Here is a 17077-nt window from a genome sequence, read left to right as displayed (position 1 = left end):
GATGCGGACAGTGGCGGAAAAAATACGCCACGACTGGTCATGCCTTTATGGCTTCCCCTTCTTGGTGTTGCAATTTCAATGTTGAAGAGTGTATCTCTCTCAGCCGAATCCGTCATGGCTCGGCAGAGTGTGGGTCCTGTGTGTTTGACACAGGATCCAGCTAATAACGATAACATCTAAGTTATGAAATTAGATGTGATCATTATTAACTGGATCCCGTGTGTCAGAGACACGCAGGACCCGCTCTCAGCCGAGTCGCTAGTTTAGCTGAACTGACGTATTTGGCTGAGAGGAAATGATACAGCTTCTATGTATCCAGGATGCTTAGAAGCTGTATCGTAAAAAGTAAAAAAAAATATGTAAATAAAATTCATTATATAAATATAATACATTCATTATAAATGCAATACACATTGATTTATTTAAAAAAAAAAAAAATAGCTTACAAAGGTGTTCATAGCCTTTAAACAAGGTCTTGGAGACAAATTCTCTTACTACACTAATAGACAAATATATTTCCAAACAGTACAGGAGTAAAGATAAAAACAGTACATTTATATATAAAAAATACTGTGAACTAAAATGCAACAACAGGAGCAGGGGGAGAACCGCAGCCTGATAAGAGCTTTATATGACTACACGTCCTCAGTAAATGGTCAGACTCTACTGTCCATTACCAGGTAATTATACCACTTTTTTATTGACTTCATGGCATTCTTGGACTTTGTAGACAAGATTATAATCTTTCAAGGGGAATATATCGATTCTGAGCTAATTGCAGGTCTGTATTATTCACTCAGTCGCAATAATATAAATGCATTAGAATGAATGAAGTCGTTTTTATAGTCATGAAAACTGGCAAACCTTTTATTTTATTTTCTATTAGGGTGGGTTTAGAAGTGGCAGAGTTTTTATGTTGCACATTGTGGTTCAAATCTGCAGTAAAATCCTGCATGCATTGCAATGGGTGAAATCTGCTGCAACTGTATTCAACAGTATTCCAGAACTGGATAGGTAGATGCTTTATATTAAGACTATATTCACATGAACGTGTGTCAATGTGAAAAAAGGACGTTTTTTATGACCGATTTGCATCTGTGCGGGACCCGTTTTCATGGATCCCACATAGACTTGAGCCTATTGAGGGATCCATGAAAACGACCAAAAATATGACGTCTGTTTTTTTGATGGGCCGTTCACAGGTCAATTAAAATGACGACTGTGTGAATAGTTTCATAGAAGTACATCGATTTTTATGCAGTCGTGTGATGGCCGTAAAAACACGGCTGTCACATGGCCGATTTCCACGTTCGTGTGAATAAGCCCATAGACTGTTGACTGTTTACCCTGATTTCTCCAAAATGTGACTCAGACCATAGATATGAGACTGAAAAATATGGCGTTCGTGCTGAATGGCATATTTCTAAAGCCCCTGCGCCATTTTTTCAACAATAAAAAGCTATAAAACTAGACCTATATTATGTCTATCAATCTTATATATATGTATCTATCTAAATGTCTGCCTTGCTGGGACAGGCCTAGATATTCATGAGAGTTGGGTTGCAGGGGTAAAACACATTGATCATAGCGAAAAAAAATGTTTGCTCAAGCAAATATTTTTGGGCAAGTTGACAACTACATCAATTGTTAGTGTCCTTCCTTTGGAACTGCACAATAAAACCACAAATGTAATAAAGACATGCATGATAACCAGTAAATCTCATGAATAATTCCTTAGCAATTCAGGAGAAAAAAGGAAATGTTTATTTCATAAAAGAAATAGCTGTAAAATTGTTTGGCCATGGAAAGTTGACATATAATAAAATACATGTTTTACCAGATAGCCATGACTGTAGGAGTATATCTGACTTGGAATGATTGCTAAAGACCGTTAAGTAAATATGCGTACACAGGATGGTCCATATACGAACATTTATGCAAGTCCAAAAATGATGTGCCACATCCCGTACACATTATAAATAACCTTCTGTTATGACTGAATTATCACACTTGTATAAAAATCCTAAAATGGCTTTAAGTAGACATAAGATGATTATGCAACAGAGACAATGAATATTATTCACAGAAAAGAGAATTGTACTTTTAATACATATCGTTAACAGATATCAGTACCAATATATGTAAATTATTGAAGCTATAGAACACACACCTGTATGGAATTGATCCACAACATACAGTTAGTGTAAAGGATTTGCCAGGCACAGCTTCGGGGTTAACTCCCATAGGTAATCAGTCTACACCTGAATCTACGTCTCTGAGACTGACTCCTTCTTCCACCACTCAGGATGGCAGGCTTAGGAGTGGGAGAGCCTATCGCAGCCTGGCCAGACGGAGCTAGCTCCCGCCCTCTGTCTATATATACCTGCCTTTCCTGTTTCTCCCTTGCTTGTGATTCTTTCCGTGTGGTTTCCTGGCCCAGCTACAGCTCCTAACTATTTGATCCTGCTCCATACTGACCCTGGCTTACTGACTACTCTTCTGCTCTGTGTTTGGTACCTCGTGCTCTCCTGGTTTGACTTGGCTCGTTCACCACTCTGTTGCTCACAGTGTTTCCGTGGGCAACTGCCCCTTTCCCTTTGCTTTGTATTCCCTTGTATGTTTGTCTCGTGCACTTACTGAGCGTAGGGACCGCCGCTCAGTTGTACCCCGTCGCCTAGGGCGGGTCGTTGCAAGTAGGCAGGGACAGAGTGGCGGGTAGATTAGGGCTCACTTGTTCGTTTCCCTACCCCCGTCATTACATAATCACAAGCCCATACCTAGTCTACCCTGGTCCCTGACACCACTATGGACCCCCTTGAGACCCTGGCTCAGCAAATGCAGGGTCTCTCCCTACAGGTCCAGGCCCTGGCTCAGAGGGTCAACCAGCCTGATGCTACCTTGGTAGTTCCCCTCACCTCACCTCCTGAACCCCACCTCAAGTTGCCCGACCGGTTCTCAGGGGACCGGAGGGCTTTTCTCTCCTTTCGGGAGAGTTGTAGGCTTTACTTTCGCTTAAAGCCCCACTCCTCAGGTTCTGAGAGCCAGCGAGTGGGTATAATTATGTCCCGGCTCCAGGACGGGCCCCAAGAATGGGCCTTCTCCTTGGCTCCTGATGCCCCTGAACTTTCCTCCGTTGATCTTTTCTTTTCTGCTCTCGGACTCATTTATGACGAGACTGACAAGACTGCCTTTGCCAAGAGTCAGCTGGTGACCTTACGTCAGGGTAAGAGACCTGTTGAGGAGTATTGTTCTGACTTTAGGAAGTGGTGCGTAGCTTCTCGGTGGAATGACCCTGCCTTAAGGTGCCAGTTTAGGTTGGGACTGTCGAATGCCCTGAAAGACCTGCTAGTTAGCTATCCCTCTTCTGACTCCCTAGACCAGGTTATGGCTTTAGCGGTACGACTTGACCGACGTCTCAGGGAACGACAACGCGAACGTTTATGTGTTTTCTCCTCCGACTCCCCCATGATGCCTCCCGAGGTTCCGTTGCTTCGTTCTTCCCCGGAAGACTCAGAGGTACCTATGCAACTCGGGGCCTTCGTGTCCCCCCAACAACGTAGAGATTTCCGCAGGAAGAATGGTCTCTGCTTCTACTGTGGGGATGACAAGCATCAAGTGAACAACTGTCCTAAGCGTAAGAATGCAGCCGGAGAACTTCCGCACCTAAGTGATCATCGGGGAGGTCACTTGGGCGCACAGGTATTTCCCGTAAATATGAAACGTAATAAGATCTTGCTTCCCTTTCAGGTCTCTTTTGGTGGTAGGTCTGCTACCGGCAGTGCCTTCGTGGATTCAGGGTCCTCTGCTAATATCATGTCTGTGGAATTTGCTATGTCTCTTGCTATGCCTTTGATTGATTTGCCTAAACCTGTCCCGGTAGTGGGCATCGACTCCACTCCTCTTGCTAATGGTTATTTTACACAGCATACCCCTGTTTTTGAACTCCTTGTTGGCTCCATGCATTTGGAGCCGTGCTCTGTACTGTTGATGCAGGGATTATCGTCCGATTTGGTTTTAGGCCTTCCCTGGTGGCAGTTGCATAATCCCACGTTTGACTGGAATACTGGGGAGCTTACCAAATGGGGTAATGAATGTTTGACGTCATGTTTTTCTGTTAATTCTATTTCTCCCCCTGAGGAGGTGAACACGCTACCTGAGTTTGTTCGGGACTTCGCTGATGTTTTCTCTAAGGAGGCCTCCGAAGTGTTACCTCCTCATAGAGAATACGATTGCGCTATCGAATTGGTACCATGAGCTAAGCTTCCTAAGGGTAGGATATTTAATCTTTCTTGTCCCGAACGTAACGCCATGAGAGAGTATATCCAGGAATGCCTGGCCAAGGGTTACATTTGCCCCTCTACTTCTCCGGTAGGTGCTGGCTTCTTCTTCGTAGGGAAGAAGGATGGTGGTCTTAGGCCATGCATTGACTACCGTAACCTGAATAAGGTCACTGTAAGGAACCAGTATTCCCTTCCTTTCATTCCTGATCTCTTTAATCAGGTTCAGGGGGCCCAATGGTTCTCTAAGTTTGATCTACGGGGGGCGTATAACCTTATCCGCATCAAAGAGGGCGATGAGTGCAAGACTGCGTTTAACACGCCCGAAGGTCATTTCGAATACCTTGTCATACCCTTTGGGTTGTGTAATGCTCCGGCGGTCTTCCAGAATTTCATAAATGAGATTTTGAGAGACTACCTGGGGATATTTCTTGTAGTGTACCTTGATGACATACTGGTGTTTTCCAAGGACTGGCCCTCCCACACTGAGCATGTCAGGAAGGTGCTCCAGGTCCTTCAGGAAAACAAACTGTTTGCAAAAACCGAAAAATGTGTGTTTGGGGTACAGGAGATACCATTTTTGTGTCAAATCCTCACTCCTCATGAATTCCGCATGGACCCCGCCAAGGTTCAGGCTGTGGCGGAATGGGTCCAACCTGCCTCCCTGAAGGCGTTACAGTGTTTTTTGGGGTTCGCTAATTATTACAGGAGATTTATTGCTAACTTCTCGGTCATCGCTAAGCCTCTTACGGACCTCACTCGAAAAGTTGCTGATCTCCTCCACTGGTCTCCTGAGGCTGTCCAGGCTTTTGAGGTCCTTAAGAAGTGCTTTATCTCGGCCCCGGTGCTGGCTCAGCCCAACCAAATGGAGCCATTTATCGTGGAAGTTGACGCATCCGAGGTGGGAGTGGGGGCTGTCTTGTCCCAGGGTACCAGGTCCCTCACCCATCTCCGCCCCTGTGCCTACTTCTCCAGGAAGTTTTCGCCCACTGAGAGTAACTATGATATTGGCAACCGCGAACTCTTAGCCATTAAATGGGCATTTGAAGAGTGGCGCCACTTCCTGGAGGGGGCTAGGCACCAGGTAACGGTCCTTACCGACCACAAGAATCTGGTTTTCCTAGAATCTGCCCGGAGGCTAAACCCGAGACAAGCTCGATGGGCGCTATTTTTTACCAGATTCAACTTTTTGGTTACCTATAGGGCTGGGTCTAAAAATATTAAGGCCGATGCACTGTCGCGTAGCTTCATGGCCAGCCCTCCTTCGGAGGAAGATCCTGCTTGTATTTTGCCTCCCGGTATAATAATTTCTTCTATTGATTCTGATTTAGTCTCTGAAATTGCGGCTGATCAAGGTTCAGTGCCCGGGAACCTTCCTGAGGACAAGCTGTTTGTTCCCCTGCAATACCGGCTAAGGGTACTTAGGGAAAATCATGACTCCGCACTATCTGGTCATCCAGGCATCCTGGGTACCAAACACCTCATTGCCAGAAACTATTGGTGGCCTGGGTTGCCTAAAGACGTTAAGGCCTACGTCGCCGCTTGTGAGGTTTGTGCTAGGTCCAAGACTCCCAGGTCCCGACCAGCGGGCTTACTACGTTCGTTGCCCATTCCCCAGAGACCTTGGACACATATCTCCATGGATTTTATCACCGATTTGCCTCCATCCCAAGGCAAGTCGGTGGTGTGCGTGGTAGTAGACCGCTTCAGTAAGATGTGCCACTTTGTGCCCCTCAAGAAACTACTTAACAGCAAGACGTTAGCTACCTTGTTTGTCAAACACATCCTGCGTCTCCATGGGGTCCCTGTCAATATTGTTTCGGACAGAGGGGTACAATTTGTTTCTTTGTTTTGGAGAGCCTTCTGTAAGAAGTTGGAGATTGATCTGTCCTTCTCCTCTGCCTTCCATCCTGAAACCAATGGCCAAACTGAGAGGACTAATCAATCTCTAAACAATATTTAAGGTGTTTTATCTCTGACTGTCAATATGATTGGGTCTCATTCATTCCCCTCGCTGAATTTTCCCTTAATAACCGGGTCAGTAACTCTTCAGGGGTCTCCCTCTTTTTCTGTAATTTTGGGTTTAATCCACGGTTCTCCTCCGTTTCACCTGGTAGTTCCAACAATCCCGAGGTAGAGGTCGTTCATCGGGAACTGTGCACAGTCTGGGCCCAGGTTCAGAAGAACCTAGAGGCGTCCCAGAGCGTACAAAAAACTCAGGCTGATAGAAAACGTTCTGCTAACCCCTTGTTTATGGTCGGGGATCTGGTGTGGTTATCGCGTAGGAACTTGCGTCTTAAGGTCCCGTCCAAGAAGTTTGCTCCCCGGTTTATTGAGCCGTATAAGGTCATTGAAGTCCTCAATCCTGTCTCCTTCCGGCTGGAGTTACCCCCATCTTTTCGTATACACGACGTGTTTCATGCCTCCCTCCTTAAACGCTGCTCTCCGTCCTTGGCTCCCTCGAGGAAACCTTCTGTTCCCGTTCTCACCCCTGAGGGGGTGGAATTCGAGGTGGCCAAGATTGTGGACAGCAAGATGGTCCAAGGCTCCCTCCAGTACCTGGTCCATTGGAGAGGATACGGGCCTGAGGAGAGGACTTGGGTACCCGACCGGGATGTTCACGCTGGGGTATTGGTCAGGAAGTTCCACCTTCGTTTCCCCAGTAAACCATGTCCACTTAGAAAGGGTCCGGTGGCCCCTCATAAAAGGGGGGGGTACTGTAAAGGATTTGCCAGGCACAGCTTCGGGGTTAACTCCCATAGGTAATTAGTCTACACCTGAATCTACGTCTCTGAGACTGACTCCTTCTTCCACCACTCAGGATGGCAGGCTTAGGAGTGGGAGAGCCTATCGCAGCCTGGCCAGACGGAGCTAGCTCCCACCCTCTGTCTATTTATACCTGCCTTTCCTGTTTCTCCCTTGCTTGTGATTCTTTCCGTGTGGTTTCCTGGCCCAGCAACAGCTCCTAACTATTTGATCCTGCTCCATACTGACCCTGGCTTACTGACTACTATTCTGCTCTGCGTTTGGTACCTCGTTCTCTCCTGGTTTGACTTGGCTCGTTCACCACTCTGTTGCTCACAGTGTTTCCGTGGGCAACTGCCCCTTTCCCTTTGCTTTGTATTCCCTTGTATGTTTGTCTCGTGCACTTACTGAGCATAGGGACCGCCGCCCAGTTGTACCCCGTCGCCTAGGGTGGGTCGTTGCAAGTAGGCAGGGACAGAGTGGCGGGTAGATTAGGGCTCACTTGTTCGTTTCCCTACCCCCGTTGTTACAGTTAGGTCCAGAATTATTTGGACAGTGACACAATTGTCATGATTTGGGCTCTGCTGCCACCACATTGGATATGAAATGAAACAACTGAGATGCAATTGAAGTGTAGACTTTCAGGTTTAATTCAAGGGGTTGAACAAATATATCCTGTGAAAGGTTTAGGAATTGCAACCATTTTTCTACACAGTCTCCTCATTTCAGGGGCTCAAAAGTAATTGGACAAATTAACATTACAATAAGGAAAATGTTTTTTTTAATACTTTGTAGAGAATCCTTTGCAGGCAATGACTGTCTGAATTCTGGAACCCATGAACATCACCAAACGCTGGGTTTCCTCCTTTGTGGTGCTTTGCTAGACCTTTACTGCAGCTGTCTTCAGTTGTTGCTTGTTTGTGGGTCTTTCTGCCTTAAAGAGGCTCTGTCACCAGATTATCAAATCCCTATCTCCTATTGCATGTGATCGACGCTGCAATGTAGATAACAGTAAAGTTTTTTGTTTTTTTTTTAAAAACGTTCATTTTTGGCCAAGTTATGAGCAATTTTATATTTATGCAAATGAGCCTTTCTAATGGACAACTGGGCGTGTTTTCTCTTATTTCCAACTGGGCGTGTATTGTGTTTGTAACATCTGGGCGTGTTTACTTGTTTTACTAGCTGGGCGTTGTGAATAGAAGTGTATGATGCTGACATATGATGCTGACATACACTTCTATTCACAACGCCCAGCTAGTAAAACAAGTAAACACGCCCAGATGTTACAAACACAATACACGCCCAGTTGGAAATAAGAGAAAACACGCCCAGTTGTCCATTAGAAAGGCTCATTTGCATAAATATAAAATTGCTCATAACTTGGCCAAAAATGATATTTTTAAAAAAAAACAAAACGTTACTGTTATCTACATTGCAGCGCCGATCACATGCAATAGGAGATAGGGATTTGATAATCTGGTGACAGAGCCTCTTTAAGTTTTATCTTAAGCAAGTGAAATGCAGCTCGATCGGGTTGAGATCTGGTAATTGACTTGGCCATTGCAGAATATTCCACTTCTTTGCCTTAAAAAAACTCCTGGGTTGCATTCACAGTATGTTTTGGGTTATTGTCCATCTGTACTGTGTAGCGACATCCAATCAACCTTGTAGCATTTGGTTGAATCTGAGCAGAAAGTATATCCCTGAACACTTCAGGATTCATCCGGCTGCTTCTGTCTTCAGTCACGTCATCAATAAACACTAGTGACCTAGTGCCTTTGGCAGCCATGCATGCTAATGCCATCACACTGCCTCCACCATGTTTTACATAGGATGTTGTGTGCTTTGGATCATGAGCCGTTCCAAGCCTTCTCCATACTTTATTACTCCCATCATCCTGGTACAGGTTGATCTTAGTTTCATCTGTCCAAAGAATGCTGTTCCAGAACTGGGCTTGCTTCTTTAGACTTTGTTTGGCAAAGTCTAATCTGGCCTTTAATTTTTTTGAGGCTGAATAATGGTTTGCACCTTGTGGTGAACCCTCTGTATTTGCTCTCATGAAGTCTTCTCTTTATGGTAGACTTAGATACTGATACACCTACTTCCAGGAGAGTGTTCTTCACTTGGGTAGATGTTGTAAAGGGGTTTTTCTTCACCATGGAAAGGATTCTGCGATCATCCACCACTGTTGTCTTCCGTGGACGTCCAGGCGTTTTGGAGTCCACGACGAGATCACCAGTGCGCTCTTTTTTTTCAAGAATGTATCAAACTGTTGATTTGGCCACTCCTAACATTTGTGCTATCTCTCTGAAGGATTTCTTTATTTTTTCAGCCTAACGATGATCTGTTTCTATTATCCAACAGCATATACCTGCAAGAAGAAAATGGAACATTCTTGCTAGTGGCTAGAGCTGTAAGGACCCACTTCAGAGCGAGAGTAAGGAATACCCTAGTTTATCCCTATAAGCCCCTAATGATGATCTCTGATTGAGATGGATGGTAGTTGCCCCTTTGGAACCTGTCCCAGTAAACGTGCCCCTAATAATGTCCCCAGTCTGTATGTATGCGCTATATCATACCATATAGGTTGTCCGATATTGCTGTTTAAACACATGGATAGTATAGCTCCAAATGTCTGTTGTGCATAACATTGGAGCTGGGCACCTATAAACAATACACTAGGGCAGGCAAGTGAATGGATATATTCTTCTAGTTACTAAAACTGTACAAAATAAATATTTATAGATAGGAGGTCTCATCTATGCACAAGGAAATGGAATTGTGTAACAGACAGTTTGTATTTAAAGAGGCTCTGTCACCAGATTTTGCAACCCCTATCTGCTATTGCAGCAGATCGGCGCTGCAATGTAGATAAGAGTAACGTTTTTATTTTTAAAAAAACAAGCATTTTTTGCCAAGTTATGACCATTTTTGTATTTATGCAAATGAGGCTTGCTAAAGTCCAACTGGGCGTGTTTAAAGTAAAAGTCCAAGTGGGCGTGTATTATGTGCGTACATCGGGGCGTGTTTACTTCTGTTACTAGCTGGGCGTTCTGACGAGAAGTATCATCCACTTCTCTTCAGAACGCCCAGCTTCTGGCAGTGCAGACACACAGCGTGTTCTCGAGAGATCACGCTGTGTCGTCACTCACTTCCTGCCCCAGGTCCTGCATCGTGTCGGACGAGCGAGGACACATCAGCACCAGAGGCTACAGTTGATTCTGCAGCAGCATCGGCGTTTGCAGGTAAGTCGATGTAGCTACTTACCTGCAAACGCTGATGCTGCTGCAGAATCAACTGTAGCCTCTGGTGCCGATGTGGCCGACACGATGCAGGACCTGGGGCAGGAAGTGAGTGACGTCACAGCGTGATCTCTCGAGAACACGCTGTGTCTGCACTGCCAGAAGCTGGGCGTTCTGAAGAGAAGTGGATGATACTTCTCGTCGGAACGCCCAGCTAGTAAAAGAAGTAAAAACGCCCCGATGTACGCACATAATACACGCCCAGATGTAACACACATAATACACGCCCAGTTGTACTTTTACTGTAAACACGCCCAGTTGTACTTTTGCAAGCCTCATTTGCATAAATACAAAAATGGTCATAACTTGGCCAAAAATGCTCGTTTTTAAAAAATAAAAACGTTACTGTAATCTACATTGCAGCGCCTATCTGCTGCAATAGCAGATAGGGGTTGCAAAATCTGGTGACAAAGCCTCTTTAAGGACACACAATTAAAGGGATTGTCCGGTTTCAGCAAATTAAAGGGGTTGTGCAATCAATAGAAATAGCAATATATAAACACAATATACAATTTAGAGTAACTTTGTAAAGTAGTGTTATTAAAAAATGTTTCCTCCCAGAATTATAGTAATGGCACCCCCTGGTGTTCAAATGTATAGGTTTCTGCACGTCATTCTAGAGAATGTCAGATGTGCATACACAGTACAATACAGTTAAAGGAAACAGGTATATCTTTAAAGCTACACATATGCCTTACTTCTACATCCCAGAGTACACAGACTTCAAGCAGTAAGGGTTAAAGTCATTAGATAACCTCCTCGCCAGTCCGTGCTTCTCTCCTTCTTATCAGGGACAGAGCAACCCACAACTGGACACATGCTGCAGTCCTGCCACTCACACCTAGGAAACATGCGCATGCACACCACTCACACCTACGACTCATGCGCACGCACACCACTTACACCTAGAACACATCCCCCACTCAGACCTAGGACATATGCCGAACATGCACCACTCACACCTAGGACACATGCGCATGCACAGCACTCATACCTAGGATATATTCTCCACTCTTGCCACTCACACCTAAGACATATGCTGCATGTTGTCTACCCACACCAAGGACACATGTTGAACACACACTACTCACACCTGGCACAGATGCTGCACACACCACTCACATACTAAACACATACCACTCACACACTAGACATGTACCACACACTAGACACATACCGCACACAATACTTACACTAGACACATACCGCACATACCACACAAATGCTAAACACATACCTCACATAACACTTACACACTAGACCTATACCACACATACCACTCACACTCACATTGAAAACAACACGCACACAAATGGCACTAATATACTAGAGGACACAAAATTCACACAAATGGCATATTTCACTCATACAATTGACATACACTGTTAACACTACCTCAACCAGTAACACTACAAAAATCTATTTAACACTTTGCTTACATTGCTATATTTACCTGCTTTCTTTTGTAGACTACTGATTCTTGGGCACTGGCATGCAGGATGCTGGCAGTACATAGGCATCTATACTTGAGATGCCCCCTCCACCACTATGCCCCGTCCATGTGCCCATGTAGCCATGACCATTTTACAAAGCTCCTCCCATCTGTGGCTCAAATTAACCATAACCTGATTCTCAGCCTTTTAATCATATAGTTCCTATCTACAGTATATGGACCCCCTCCCCTCCCACAAGCAGGTTGCTTGCAGATACTGTGTGCATCACCCATGTCCTTTATACTCACTTATGCTCCCCTTCCCACCTCATTGCAGAAGGCTGCTTGCAGCTTACATGAAGCAGAAGCAGATAAAGAAATAAACCTGCTAGCGCTACAGCCATCAGCAACATACCTGGCAGGGGCTCGAGTCTCCTTCTCCTTGGCAGCCATACTGAAGCTGTGCTCAGGGGGCAGTAGAAAGAGCAAGTCCATCACTGATTGGCTGATGCTCAGCCAACCACTCTTAGGTTTGATTTGTACATGCAGACTGGGCAGGTACTGATTCTACTTTTCATCTGCGGCGCCAGAGATGTGCACTAATGAGTGAGGCATCAGATCAGTGCAGAAAACAAGTCTAGAGCTGGTTAGCTGTGGCTCGGCCAACAAGCACTATACCAGTAATAAATCTCGGAAAGATGGGGTTATAAACACCAGAAGGCAGCAGTTATTGCAATATTGGTGCTTGTGCGTGGTGTCTGCCCAAGTAGTACAAGGCATTGGCGCATCTGAGAAAGTTGGAGGAGACTGGTAGTGATGTATAACAGCTAAAGGAATGTCAATCAAACATGGGAAGGTGGGTTTGTAGGCAGGACTATGTGACTCTTCTATGTGACTATGTGACTCTTCTATGTGACTATGTGACTCTTCAGTACATGACCATTTAATGAGTAATCAGCCCAAAGTCTGCACCGTTTTTAAAATTTGATTTTATAGATTTTTCTTCAAAGAGGGAGAAAGGAATGGGCTGGCACTGGCCAAATTCAGACACAATGTCCACCTGCGAGGAGATTATCCTTCTGGCTATAATGTGTAGTCTGCTTTTGATTCTGCCAATGGGGTGCTCATCGACAAGTACAGCACTGGTATTTGAATAGAAAAATAGAAAAAAATCGAGGCATTCACCGTTAATGGCAATAAAACTTCTTTATTCATCAAAATCTTGGTCTGTATGATGTGGGATAAAGCTACGGTCGTTTCGCGCTACACACGCTTTTTCAAGGCCCTGAAAAAGCGTGTGTAGTGCGAAACAGGCGTAGATTTATCCTACATCATACTGACAGGTTTCCATTAAATATACAATGTATTGAAAACTATTCTATCTGCCCTGCAATTTTGTTACTATAAATATATTCTATATAATTACAGCTCCAGAACCAAACTCTGACGTATGCGGCTCCATACATATATACAGCACCAGAACAAAGCTCAGTACATAAATACAGCCTCAGAACCAAGCTCAGCACATAAATACAGCACCAGAACAAAGCTCAGTACATATATACAGCAGCAGAACAAAGCTAAGTACATATATACAGCTCCAGAACCAAGCTCATTACATATATATACAGCACCAGAACCTAGCTTGGTACATAAATACAGCACCAGAACAAAGCTCAGCACATAAATACATACATACAGCACCAGAATAAAGCTCAGTACATCTATACAGCACCAGAACCAATCTCAGCACATAAATAAAACACCAGAACCAAGCTCAGCACATATATACAGCACCAGAACAAAGCTCAGTACATATATACAAAACTGCAAGTCAGTAACATCAGAAGCCATGACTAAGGACGCAGACAGCGTCTGAAACACGTAGGCACCGCTTATACTACTAGCCCTCCATTGTACTCTGGAATCACCCGCACACATATTTTTCACTGTTTTAGCTTTTTGTGGAATTAAAACTTGGAAGAAGTTTCCGTTTTTAACAGATGCACAAGTTTCAGCGCTGGATCCTTTTTCTACCTCTTTGTCTTTACATATATACAATACCAGAACCAAGCTCAGTACATAAATACAGCACCAGCACAAATACAGCTTAATTTAGTGCAAACCCTGTCATATAGGTTTGTACAGCGTAAAACTACAGCTCCCAGCATGGACCGAACAATGGTAAAGATATGCTGGGAGTTGCTGTTTCACAAAAAAAAAATCATACCACCCATCATCTCGCTGCAGATCATACACTGACTACATTACTGATGAGAGGCAGAATAAACATTTATATTAAGTGACTCACCGGTAACGATCTCAGATTTTAGTTGTTCTTTTTCTCTTTGCTTCTCCATCCGGTCCAGACCTCTATGATGACTTCTCCCGGCTATGGCCTATTTCTCAAGTTTGCCGCTCAGATGTCTTCGGCTTCTCACTATTCAAAAATTTCTCCACTTATAAACAAAGATAATAAGATAATGCCACTCACACTTTTAGGTGGAAAAAACAACAACTTTACATACTCACCTTGGTCCCGTTCCCACACCGTCCTGTGTCAATGCAAGCCTGCTCTCTTCTGAGCAGGTCTGCTGGGGCTGAATGACGGCGCTGATTGGCAGGGCAGAATGATTTTCCCAGCCAATCAGCAACTTTCAATAACGGAAGTGGCGCGATGACGTCATCGCGCCGCTAACATTGTTGAAAGGCGCTGATTGGCAGCGCAAGACATTCTGCCCTGCCAATCAGCGTCATTTCGTCATTGTAAGTCGCTGAATGTTCGGGCACGGAACTTGCCCTGCCATACAGACGCAGGTACAATTAGTCCAGGAAGGGGTCGCGGCGGCTGGTTTCAGTGGCGCCACTGACCCCTCAGAGAGACAGCAGGCCGCCGCCTGAGGTGAGAAGCTCATCTCGCCTCATGGAAGGTGCGGCTACTAATTGTTTGGGCAGCCAGCAGGCGGCCCACTGTTTACTGGCCCATCTGGCATTTTCCGGAACTGCCAGATGACCAGTCCACCCCTAGGTGCTGGGATTGTTACCGTTACAGTATGTGTATCAGAGCTGTGTCATGTAATGATCCCAGCACTTTTGTGTCCATTACATGAGCATGGACAGAATTTTGTCCACTGGAAGTAAACAATGAATGTTTCTACTCATTAACAACAAGCAGAGATCTTGAAATGAGCCAAGAGGAGGAAACCTCCAGCTCACCAGTCCAGATCTTGAAAACTGTGAGGAACTAATACAGAAAATTCTATAACTTTTAATTATACAAATAATAACATTAATTTGCTGAAACCGGAACACCCATTTAACGGTATAGACCAATATGATCTTACATTCACATTTATAATGTGATTGTCAGAAGCTCCAAATGTAAAAACTATGGCCCTTTCTAATTGCAGTGAAGGTATTGGTACAGAAATATTGCATATTTATAACATAACATAACTGTGTCTTTCTCCAATAATACTGGTGGTGCAGAGCATACTGTAGGTGACGCAGAATGACATTTGTAGGCCAGCATAATACATTGGCTTGTACCTTTACCCTATGGCCTATTTCTTGTAACAGAGGGCTCTGTGTACTTAAGTCATACATCACTGCAAGAGTATTTTGTGCAGTTGATTGATGGATCCCTAAAAACTACCCTATCAGCATATAGACTAAAACACGCAAAACCTTATTAGTGTAATATATTCACCTGCTTGATCCCAGAAGACATTTTTGGCTAGAAGGATTGCACAATTATAAGTGGCTATTTTAAACTGAATATGTGAAAGATACTGCCAGCCTATCTACAATTTTCAAAATTCATTATGTCTCAAGTGAATATTATTAAAGTGAAATATAAAGTTTAATGTAAATTTTTCATTATGAGAATCAGGCATGAGTCACTGTGTTTTGAGAAAGATAATTTACGTAGGATCTAATTTCCTTTTGAAGTTTATTTTTTTTCTAATGCAATTTATTATGTATTATGGCGCCATAACGGTTTTTAGCAAAAATGCTGTATTGTAAACAACCATTAAAGAATAATTCCAGTCAGTGATATTAAAGGGGTTATGTGGGGAGTGAAAAGTATTAGCAGTTTCCTCACTGCAGTATATGAGTACACTCACTAATATACATTCCAGTCCCCCGTTGCACTGATTATGAGATTTTAATTCACTTCTATAGTGCTGGTGGGGGACGAGATCTCAAGTTGCACAGTTTTCCTTCATGACGACACGAGTCTTTATCATGTGACCGATCCCGCTTTATTCTTTATACAAGCAGTAGCAGTATTTACTGTTTGTACATAGATTAAAGCGGGGCTGTCACATGATGAAGAGTCGTGTCGTCATGAATAAGGACTGTGCAACTAAACTTCTGCTCCCCCGCCAGCGCTATAAAAATTTATAAAATCTCATAATCAGCGCGATGGGGGAATGGAATGTATATTAGCGAGAGGGCTCACATACTATAGTGAGTCCTTCCTTAACAGGATACCCACTCCCAAGGAGAGTAGCAACAGTCCATTTGTAGACAATCTGTCTAAAAGTGGATTTAGCAATGCTTTTGTATCTTTTTCCATCTTAAGGCTATGTTCACACGGAGTATTTTGGGGGAGGAATATCTGCCTCAAAATTCCGTTTGGAACTTTGAGGCAGATATTCCTCTCCCTGCACGCCGATTTTCGCGGCAATTATCGCGCCGTTTTTCGCCCGCGGCCATTGAGTGCCGCGGGCATAAAACAGCGAGATATACGCTTTCTCCTGCCTCCCATTGAAGTCAATGGGAGGTCAGAGGCGGAAGCGCCCGAAGATAGGGCATGTCGCTTCTTTTTCCCGCGAAGCAGTTTTACTGCTCGCGGGAAAAAGACGCCGACGCCTCCCATTGAAATCAATGGGAGGCGTTCTCGGGCCGTTTCTGCCGAGTTTTGCGATGCGGTTTCCGCGTCAAAAAACTCGGCAAAATACCCCGTGTGAACATAGCCTAATACGTCTCTTCTGAGGTCCTCTGAAAGTTGTATTCCCCGAGGCATGGTTCACACTTATCAATCTTGATCCTTGCCTGAGCGTTGTTGTATACCTAAAGTTTGTCTTGCAAATGGTCTCCTAGTGTTTTCCAGTTCCCAGTGTTACCCGTTCCTGCTGCCTGTACCCTGTATCCCGTGCTACCGTGCCTCTGTGCCATCTACAGTGAAAGTCAAGTCGTGTCTTCTGCTGCATCTACTGTGCCATCTACAGTGAAAGTCAAGTCGTGTCTTCCGCTGCATCTACTGTGCCATCTACAGTGAAAGTCAAGTTGTGCCACCGCTACTCTCTACATTG

Source organism: Rhinoderma darwinii, chromosome 4, assembly GCF_050947455.1.
Source record: "Rhinoderma darwinii isolate aRhiDar2 chromosome 4, aRhiDar2.hap1, whole genome shotgun sequence".
Lineage (NCBI taxonomy): Eukaryota > Metazoa > Chordata > Amphibia > Anura > Rhinodermatidae > Rhinoderma > Rhinoderma darwinii.
Note: the sequence above shows the minus strand (reverse complement) of the source record.